At 39.1% G+C, this 11,186-nt stretch overlaps 1 non-coding gene and 1 pseudogene across 1 annotated transcript; both read right to left on the bottom strand.

Annotated features, from left to right (window-relative positions):
* Positions 1 to 4,941: 4,941 nt before the first annotated feature.
* LOC116534951 lies at positions 4,942 to 5,060 on the bottom strand (annotated as a pseudogene).
* A 2,935-nt stretch (positions 5,061 to 7,995) lies between these two features.
* LOC116534963 lies at positions 7,996 to 8,098 on the bottom strand. Its single transcript, XR_004261974.1, has one exon. It is a non-coding gene; the product is annotated as a small nucleolar RNA U13 (small nucleolar RNA).
* Between the last annotated feature and the right edge of the window lie 3,088 nt (positions 8,099 to 11,186).

The following is an 11,186-nucleotide window of genomic DNA, read 5'->3' as shown; positions in this document are numbered from 1 at the left end:
AAAAAAAAAAAAAAAAAAAAAAAAAAAAAAAAAAAACCACTGTCATAAGGTAATCAGAGTAGGCTGTTTGTTGGAAATCCATGATGGGCATGTCTCTCTCTCTCTCTCTCTCCCCCTCTCTCTCTCTCTGAGACAGTGTCTCACACTGTCACACTGTCACCCAGGTTAAAGAGCAGTGGCTCAATCTCAGCTCACTGCAACCTCCACTTCCCAGGTTCAAGTGATTCTTCTGCCTCAGCCTTCCAAGTAGCTGGGATAGCAGGCACCTGCCACCACACCCAGCTAATTTTTGCATTTTTAGTAGAGATGGATTTTCGCCATGTTGCCCATGGTGGTCTAGAACTCCCGACCTCAAGTGATCCACCACCTCAGCCTCCCAAAGTGCTGGGATTACAGGCATGAGCCACTGCACCTGGCTGAGCATCTCTTTGAAAGCATTTTCTCTGGAGAAAATTAATCAGATTCCCCCTGCTGGAAAACAGGTGTCTTGATGCCAGAATGCTGGGATCCAAGTCAAGAAAAATATTACAATATCGGATATCTGCATTAAGCCTTTAGTGTCAGTCCCTTACTTCGTTTGTTTTCACCCACCTCCTTGCCTGTGCCAGGAGTCCCTCAGGCCAGAAACACCTTTCCACTTAATAAACTTCTAGAGTCTAGACCACTGCCAATTTGAAGGAGGAACACAGTGGAATGGGTGGGTTCTGAAACTTTAACTTTCTCTCTAAAAAACCACCCTCTTATCCTTAGTGGTAGATGAATTCTGTGCTGTCAGTTCCTAGACCTTTTCAGTATACTGCAATGACAATTTGGGACTTAACTTTCTTTCTGTCTTTTTTCTTTTTTGAAACAGTGTCTCACTCTGTCACCCAGGCAGTGGCAGGATCTCAGGATCTCAGCTCACTGCAAACTCTGCCTCCCCGACTCAAGTGAAACTTCCAGCTCAGCCTCCCAAGTAGCTTGGATTGCATATGTGAGCTATCACACTTTGCTAATTCTTAAAAATATTTTGTTGTAGAGATGAGGTCTCACTGTATTGCCCAGTCTGGTCTTGAACTCCTGGGTGCAAGAGATCCTCCCACCTCAGTCTCCCAAAGTGCTCAGATTACAAGCATGAGCTGGGACCTAACTTTTCAAAAGTCTTTCATCAGTTATCACTGGTCTATTTTCTGTTCAGTTTCTGACACACTTTTTCTTTTTTTGAGAGACATGGTCTCACTCTGTTGCCCAGGCTGGAGTGTGCAGTGTGGCACAATCACGGCTCACTGTAGCCTCCACCTCCCAAGGCTCAGGTGATCCTCCTGCCTCAGCCCTCCAAGTAGCTTGGGACAACAGGTGTGCACCACCATGCCCAGCCAATTTTTGTAGAGACAGAGTTTTACCATGTTGCCCAGGCTGGTCTGGAATTCCTGGGCTCAAGTGATCCACCCACCTTGGCCTCCCAAAGTGCTGGGATTACAGGCGTGAGCCACCATGCCTGACCTCAGTTTCTGACATGCTGTAATTTTCTTTCTCTTGTTCTCACTGTACATATGGTTTGCCTTTAAAAAAAAATTCCCTTTACGGCAACTTAGTGAGATTTGTGAGGATGCAAAATTATATGCATATGTTCAATGCACCACCTTAATCCAGAAAATAGAAACACAGAAGTAGCAGGACTTACTGATGGCTTGATATGGAGGAGTGAGAGAGAGGCCCAAGGGTGATAAGGATGTTAGTTCTGAGCAACTGAAATATGGAGGGCAGTAATCAAGAGGCTAGTTCTGAACATGTGAAATTTGAGATATCTTTTGGACATCTTAATGGAGATGTCATGTAATAAATTAAATACACTGGTCTGTAGTTGAAATGGAGGTCCAGGATGAGACATATATTTTGGAGTGTCCTTGTATAGATGGATTTAATGAAGAGACTGGATGAGATTGCTGGGTCTGTCCCGCAGACCCTGGCTGACTGATGGATGAAATCGGTACTCAGACACGGGTGTGCATTGTAAGAGCAGCTAGGGGCTGCCTGACTCTACTGGCCAAAGCGAAGCTGGAGCTGCTTGCTTTTACTCAGTGCGATGCTGAAAGCCTGAAGCAAACACAGTCTTTGAGTAATTAACATTTATTGTTCCCCTTTGAGGGAATGTCACAGGTGGATGTTCAAAGGTCAGTTCCTGGACAACTCCAAACAAACAAGCCTGATTAAGATAACGTCCCCTTCACTCCCTTGCACATACTCCTTGCCCTCTGCCTCAGGGTTAGAGAACAGCTACCTTCAGCTATTCTCCCCTAGAGCTATGCAGAGCCTTCTGACATTTCAGAAGGCCTGCTCCTTTCCCTATACTTTCTCCCACCACTCCGACCAGTCTCCTGCAACTCGCCTTTTTCTGTTTTTTTGCATCAGGTTTTGTTGATTGAAGAGTACAGATGTGCGCAGTGACAGGATTCACAGACACGGTGGTTACAGCTTGTTTTGGCTTTTCATCCTAGAACCAGTAGATAACATAAGACAGACATGAGTGGCCGGGCGCGGCGGCTCACGCCTGTAATCCCAGCACTTTGGGAGGCCGAGGCGGGTGGATCACGAGGTCAAGAGATCGAGACCATCCTGGTCAACATGGTGAAACCCCGTCTCTACTAAAAATACAAAAAATCAGCTGGGCATGGTGGTGCATGCCTGTAATCCCAGCTACTCAGGAGGCTGAGGCAGGAGAATTGCCTGAACCCAGGAGGCGGAGGTTGCGGTGAGCCGAGATCGCACCATTGCACTCCAGCCTGGGTAACAAGAGCGAAACTCCGTCTCAAAAAAAAAAAAAAGACAGACATGAGTATAATCAGTAAAATTCTTTTCGAATCAAAGAGTGACCTCCAGGAGTGGGGGTCTATCCAGGAGAGGTGTCCTTGTACGTTGTTCTTTAGGGGCGTTACTGAGAAACCCCACCGGGGGTATAGTCATCCCTCCTAGCCAAGCAATTACATTGTTGGACACTCTCTGAGAAGGGGCTGTCCGCCCAAGTCACAGGGTAGAAGAAAGGTGGATCTAGGAGATGGGCCTAATAGAGTGTAGCAGGTATGGGCTGCAGGCAGAGTGAGAGAATGAGAAAAACCAGTACCCTGTGAGAGTTGCAATATACAACAGAGAGCAAAGCAAGGAACAGATTATCTGGAGTGAATGGTGTCTGTGTCCGGAGCGGGATTTTCTCAGTCTCCTGAGCTGTCTTCAGCATAATGTCCGGGGCCAGTGTTGTCTGAGGAAGCCGTATCATCCGGGACTGCGGCTTCTACAGGGTCATTTCCTTTATTTTTGGTACTGGGTTGGGTCCCAGCCATTCCACGGTATGGTTTGATGCATCGTGCTGGAATCCAAAGAGGACCTGAGGGGATGTGAACACAAGTGTATCCTCTTCCCCACAATAGCAAATCGTTTGGACTGCACCATAGACTACTATTTACATCTTTCCATAAAACTAAAGGTTTTATATTTTGAAAGTTTTGCACAGTGCTTTTCTAAATCTAAGAAGTTAAGGGTAAATAAGGCTTGTGCTAGTAGTGTGGTAAGGGCCTTACTCATATTCCCTGTTTTTTGCTTTCTGAGCATATTTTTAAGGGTGGAGTGGGCACATTCTACTATGGCCTGTCCCTGGGCCTGTACAGGATACCTGTGTAATATTGAACATTCCATGTGTGACAAAATTGGTGAAATTGTAAGCTGGTGTAAGCTGGACCATTGTCAGTTTTAATTTTTATGGGCCACCCTATAAATACAAAAGTTAAGAGAAGATGTTAATAACATTATGAGGACTCTCCAGGAAGGGCATGTGAACGAATTAGGTGGGAATCGGTATCAACGGATACATGTACATATCTTAGTTTTCCAGATTCAGGGGTGTGCATAACATCTGTGTGCCATAATTGATTAGGTTCTAGTCCTCTAGGGTTAATACCTGTTGAAGGAGGGAACATGCCTGTGAGCTGGCAATCTGGGCATTGTAAAATAATTTGTTTAGCTAGTCTTTGGGTAAGTTGAAATTGTTAAGTTTCTCCAATTTTGGTGAACAAATTGATGTGATTGGGTGGCTTGGTCAAGCAGTGATGTCATAACCTGCAGGTCTGCTTGATCATTGCCATGAACTAATGGACCAGGCAGCGAGCTGTTGGCCCAAATGTGTGTAATGAAAATAGTCTGTGTTCGTTGATCTAGCAATTGCTGAAGTTGAAGAAAAAGGGCACGCAGGGTGGGCTCAAGAGTGGACTTAATGAGGGCTGTTTCAAGTTTTGCAATAAATAAATGGAGTAAGCAGAGTCATGAACAATATTGATAGGCTGAGCAGAAAAGGTTTCCAGGGCCAATATTAGGGTTCCAACTTCAGCTTTCTGAGTACTAGGAAATCCAGATCGAGTAAGGGAGCTACGCAGTTCCCACCTGATAGCCACTTTTCCATTTTTAACAGAGCTATCAGTAAGAAGCGTTAAAGCAGTAGGTATGGGAGTGTGAACCACCTTTGCAGGCATAACTACAGGAGTATGAGATAAGAACTGGAGTAGTCTGTCAGCAGGAAGGACATGTTCTACATGGCCCACATAATCAGAGAGTACTATCGGAAAGTTTAGAGATAAGGGCAGGACTGCTTCAATTGGTTTTTTACTCAAGGCAATTCTTATGATACAATATCTTATGATATCATAACTTCACAATTGTGGATAGACCACATCTTATTTATTCATCTGTTGATGGACTTTTGGGTTGTTTCTACTTTGGGGTTATTCTGAATAATACTGCTGTAAATATTTGTCTACAAGCTTTCATGTGAACATGGTTTCATTTCTTTCAGTACATACTAGGAATAGAATTGCTGAGCCATAGGTAACAACACCATGCCTAATAGTTTGAGAAATTGCAAAACTGTTTTCCAAAGGGAAAACAGTTCCCTTTGTTTGTGTCTTTCTTTCGTTAAGCCTACAGCACCTGGTGTTCGCATGAAGTCTCCCATCCAATTAATAACCATGCCTGACCCTGCTTAGCTTCTGAGATCAGATGAGATTGGGCATGTTCAGGGTGGTATGGCCATAGACTGGGGCTGTGCCTTTGTACATTCCCTCCTGCAACGTGTGAGAGTTGTCATTTGTCCACATCCTCACTAATACTTGTTAGCGTCTCTTTAATTCTGGCCATCCTAAGGGGTGTGAAGTGATATCTCATTTTGGTTTTGATTTGCATTTATTCAATGGCCAGTAACGTTGAGCATCTTTTCATGTGTGTATCAGCTATTTGTAGGTCTTTGGAGAAATGTCTGTTCAAATCCATGCTCCTTTTACAATTGAGTTTTTATCTTTACTTTTGAATTGTAAGAGTTCTTTATATGTTCTGGATACAAGTTACTTACAGATACGTGATTTACAAATATTTTCTCCAGTTTTGTGGGTTGTCTGTTCTCTTGCTTTTTACTTATTATTATTATTATAGATTTGGAGTCTCCCTCTGTTGCCCAGGCTGGTCTTGAACTTCTTGGGCTCAAGCAAATTTTCCTACCTTGGCCTCCCAAAGTACTGGGACTCTAGGCATGTGCCACCACACTCAGTCTTCTCTTTTCTTGAACATGCCCTTTGAAGCACTGAAGATATTGATTTTCATGTTTTTTTTTATCGCCTGTGCTTTTAATGTCAAGTCTAAGAAGCTTTTGCATAACTCAAGGTAACAGATTATTCTTATGTTTTCTTCTAAGAGTTTTATAGTTTCATCTCTTATGTTTAGGACTCTGATCAATACTGAGTTAATTTTTGTGTATGGCATAGAGAAAGGGTGCAACTTCATTTTTTTGTTGATGGATATTCAGTTGTTCTGAATATCCTTTCCCCCATTGAATTGTCTTGGCACTCCTTTCAAAGATTAACTGCCCATTCAAAGGGTACGAAGTTTCCATTCCACAAGATGAATATGTTGTGGAGATCAAATGTACAACATAATAACCACAGTATTACCAACTATAATCTCCACATATGTATATGTTATAAATATATATATGTGGATATCAAATGTACATTATAACTACAGTATCATTAACTATAGTTATATGTTGTACATTTATATACAGTTGTATACAGTATTACCAACTGTAGTTATGCTGTACATTTGATCTACACACACACACACACACACACACACACACACACACACACACATATATATATATAAATTAGGCATCGTGGTGCATGTCTGTAGTCCTAGCTACTTCGGAGGCTGAAGGAGAATTACTTGAGCCCAGGAATTTGAAGCTGCAGCGAGCTATGATTTTACCACTGCACTCCAGCCTGGGTAACAGAGTGAGACTCAAAAAAAACAAAAGCAAAAAAGACACGACATCCACTTTTAAATATATCCAATTTTTATTTGTTAATTATACCTCAGTAAGGCTGGAAGAAAAATCAACCAACCATAAATGTTAAGGGTTTATTTCTAAGCTCTTATTTCTGTTCCATTATCCATTTGTTTATATAAATTCCTATACAATACTGTCTTGATTACTATGTCTTTGGAGTAAGTTTTGAAATCAAGAAGTGTGAGTCCTCCAACCTTATTCTTTTTTTTTACACATATTATGACATGAATTCATAGGGAATAGGTTCCAGCAGCTCAAGCTCCCTCCCATTGGTTCTCTCAAAGTGTGCTTCTCTGGGTGGAGCAGGCTGGTGCTTCAGTTGAACCCAGGTACCTTTCTCTTTGGCTTCTTTCTTTTTCTGATCATTTTCCTTCATGCGTTTCAGGAAGCTGTCTCAGCTCTTAGAGTGTTTAATGTACTCAATATGCACATTAATTCTCTTGGCAAGAATCTTGCCCTTAACTTGGTTTATAACAATGCCAACAGCATGCTAGGGAACACTGTAGACTCTTCCAGTTTTGCCATGGTAACACTTGTGGGGCATTTCTTTTTCAACAGTATCCATTCCCTTGATGTCTACAATATCATTGTTCTTATAAATTCACATATACGTGGCCAAAGGAACAACACCATGTTTTCTAAAAGGCCTAAAGAACATATTTTGGGTGCCTCTCCTGTTTTCCTTTGTGTTAGTCATTTTGGTGAATTACGGGAAGATGGTGGTTCCGGTAGAAAGGAAGTCAAATTTTTTTTTTAATTGTCTTGTCTATTCTGGGTCCCTTGTATTTCTATATGAATTTTAGGATAAAATGGCCAACTTCTGCAAAGAAGCCAGTTGGGAATACAATGGATTTTGTATATTGCTATAATATTCTGCAACCTTTCTAAGCTTATTTGTTATCTAATGTTTTCTGTTATTTTAGTACATTCCTTAAGATTTTCTATATACAAGATCATATCATGTGAAACAGAGATTTTTTTACTTCATTTTCCCATCTGCATATCTTTTTTCTTTTTCTTGCCTTATTGCCCTGGGAAAAACTTCCAAAATAATGTTTAATAAAGGTAGCAGAGGTCCTGTTTTTGACTTAGGAGAAAATATTTAGTCTTTCACCAGTAAGTATGGTATTAATTGTGGGTTTTACATAGATGTCCTTTATCAGGTTGAGTGAATTCTCTTCTACCCTTAGTTGTTGAATTTTTTTTTTCTATTTTTTAATCGTGAAAGGGCACTGGATTCTGTGAAATTATTTTTCTGCATCTGTTGAAATAATCATGCGTGTTTTAAAAATTCTATTAATATCACATTGATTATTTCTCATACATCAATCAACCTGGCATTTCTGGAATAAATCCAGGTTGTTTGTGATGTATAGTCCTTTTCATATGCTGCTGGATTCTGTTTGCTGTCATTTTGTTTGAGCCAATACTCAAGGGATATTGGAGAGCAGTTTTCTTGCAATTTCTGGTATCAGGGTAATATTGACCTCATAAAACAAGTTGGGGAGCACTTCCTGTTTCTTCTTTTAGATGAATTTGTCAATAGGTGTTAACTTTTTCCCCAGTGAAGCTGCCTGGTTCACAGATTTTCTTTATGGGAAGTTTTTTTTTTTTTTTTTTTTTTTTTTTCATGTCAGATGGGCAATGTGCCCATGTGGTAACAAGGTTCAAGGGTGTCACATCTCACATATGTGTGTGAACACCCAGTCATCATACTCATGAACTACAAAGGATCAAGGCAGACTTGTTTTTAATTAGTAATTAAATCTCTTTACTTATTGTAATTCTATTCAGATTTTTTATTTCTTTTTGACTTAGTGTCAGTAGCATCTTTCTAGGAATTTGTTCATTTAATCTTGGTTATCTAATCTGTTGGCATTCACTTGTTCATAATATTCCCTTATGATCCTTTGTGTGCCTGTAAGGTCAGTAGGAATGTCCCGTCTTTCATTTTTGATTTAAGTAATTTGAGTCTTCTCTTTTTGTTGCTCAGTCTAGCTAAAGGTTTGTCAATTGGTTGATTACCTTAGTCCATTTTCTGTTACTACACAAAATTCCACGGAATGGGTAATTTATAAGAAAATAAATTTATGTCTTACAGGTGTGGAGGCTGGGAAGTTTAAGAGCATCACACTGTCATCTGATGAGGGTCTTGTTGCATCCTAACATGGCAAGAGGGCAAGAACATGTCAGCTTACGTCTCTCAGGTCTCTCTTATAAAGCCATCGGTCCCATCATGGTGGCCCATCCTGATGACCTTATCTAATCCTAATTACTTTCCAAAGGCCTCATCTCCAATCGACATATGAATTTGGGGAACACAGTCAAACCATAGCATTGATTTCTTTTAGAAGGATCAACTTTTGGTTTTATTTTCTCTATTGTTTTTCTATTATTTATTTAATTACTGTTCAAATCTTTGTTTCCTTACTTTGGCTTGCTTTGTGTTTAGATAGATTTCTTTTTCTAGTTTCTTAAGGTGGAAAGTCAGGTTGATTTGAGATTTTTTTCTTAAAATAGATTTCCCACTATGCACTGCTTTGGCTGCATCTCACATTTTGTAATGTTGTTTTAGTACTTCTCAAGATATTTTCTGATTTCCACTGAGATTTCTTCTTTGCCCCATTTGTTATTCAAGAGTATATTGTTTAATTTCCACATAATTGTGAATTTCTGAGCTTTGTTATTGGTTTCTTATTCTACAGTGCTTGGAGGACATACTTTGTATGATTCAATCTTTTAAGTTTCAGACTTGTTTTATGGTCTTTCATATGATCTATCCTAAAAAATGTTCCATGTATGCTTTAGAAAAATGTCTATTCCTTTACTGCTAAGTGTAATGCTTAATAGATGTCTTTTCAGTTTAGATGGTTTATAGTGTTGTTCAAGTCTTCTGTTTTGTTGACGCTTTTCCTAGTTGCTCTATCCATTATTGAAAGTTATATTATCCATTATATAAAGGATATATTGAAGTCTCCAACTATTCTTAATTTCACGTTTCTTCTTTCAAGTGTGTTAGTTTTTGCTTCATAAATTGTGCAGCTTTGTTGTTAGATGCATATATATTTATAATTTTGGTATTTTCCTGGTAGATTGGCCTTTTTATAATTATAAAATATTTATTTCTATTAATTTTCTTTTGTTTTAAAGTCTGTTTATCTGGTTTTAGTAAAGTTACTCCGGTTTTCTTATGTCTACTGTTTGCATAATATGCAAAAAAAGAAAAACCGCCTGTGATATATCATGCATATGTATGATATATATGAGCTGAATAATTCATGATGTATATTTAAATTATTTACATTATAAATGCAGCCATCCTGCATATCCTGTTTGCTTTGCTGTTGGGAATAAAACAATCTTAGATTGGTTCTAAGATTCAAACACAACTATTTCATGCCTAAATATTTATTTTAATGAAAGAATCATAAATATATGCAATGATTCAACTACAAACACCTTATTGTTTAATAGCCCCAAACTGAAATATTATATATCTAAATGTTCAGTAATTGGGTATTAAGTAAATTATAATACATCTATATATTGGAATATTAGAAAGTCTTTAATATACTGTTGTAGAAGATTCTGACATGGAAAGATAATCATGATATAGTTAATGAAAAAAGTAGGTTACAAATGGTATGTGCAGTATAACTCCATTGTTATTAAAATATATATAATGTATATGCAAAGAAAAATTACCCAAAGGTTAATGATTATCTCTGAATTTCAGCGTTATGGGGGTTTTGTTTACTTTGTGCTTCCCCTGTCCCCTTGGATTTTCTATAATATACATGTCTTTTTGTTACTAAGAAAAAAGAACAGGCCGGGCGCGGTGGCTCAAGCCTGTAATCCCAGCACTTTGGGAGGCCGGGGTGGGTGGATCACGAGGTCAAGAGATCGAGACCATCCTGGTCAATATGGTGAAACCCCGTCTCTACTAAAAATACAAAAAATTAGCTGGGCATGGTGGCGCGTGCCTGTAATCCCAGCTACTCAGGAGGCTGAGGCAGGAGAATTGCTTGAACCCAGGAGGCGGAGGTTGCGGTGAGCCGAGATTGCGCCATTGCACTCCAGCCTGGGAAACAAGAGCGAAACTCTGTCTCCAAAAAAAAAAAAAAAAAAGAAAAAAGAACATGTTAATTTTAAAGATCATCAAAATAAAATTTGTGCCTATTAATTTGGCAAAGATTATTTAAAAAGACAATACTCAGCATTGGTAAGGATTTGGGAATAAATGGGCATGCACAAAATGTATGCTGCTAATGTTAGTATAAATAGCTGCTAAAAGCTTTATTATAAACGTGGCAACATAAACTGAAATCCTGAAAAACAGAGGAAGTATTTTCAGTTCTAGGAATTAAAGAAATTATTTAGGGATGGTTGCAAAAATGTCCATATAAACCCAAACATCCATTTTAAAGTAATGATTAAATAAATTACATCTGTATGAATCAACACTATGTATTAAAAATCACATTGCAGGATTATTTGACATAGCTCAGTATATTAAGGGCAGTGCACTAAGTTTTTTTTCTACTTTTTCAAAGTCTACAGTAGGTAGAAACTATGTACCATAACATCGAGTTAATATGAAAAGCTATGCTTCCTAGGGCTGCTATGACAAATTACCACAAACTAGGTGACTTAAAACAATGGAAATTTATTCTCTTACAGTTCAGGTCAGAAACTCCAAATCAAGGTGTTGGCAGGGTTGGCTCTTTCTGGAAGCTCTGAAGGAGAATGCTTCTTACCTCTCTCCTAGCTTTTGGTGGTTGCTGGCAATCCTTGCTGTTCCTTAGTTGTAGGAACGTATCTC

Source organism: Sapajus apella, unplaced genomic scaffold (assembly GCF_009761245.1).
Source record: "Sapajus apella isolate SASKATOON/1434 unplaced genomic scaffold, GSC_monkey_1.0 scaffold90, whole genome shotgun sequence".
In the NCBI taxonomy this organism is placed as follows: Eukaryota; Metazoa; Chordata; class Mammalia; order Primates; family Cebidae; genus Sapajus; species Sapajus apella.
Note: the sequence above shows the minus strand (reverse complement) of the source record. Positions and strands in the feature narration are given on the sequence as shown.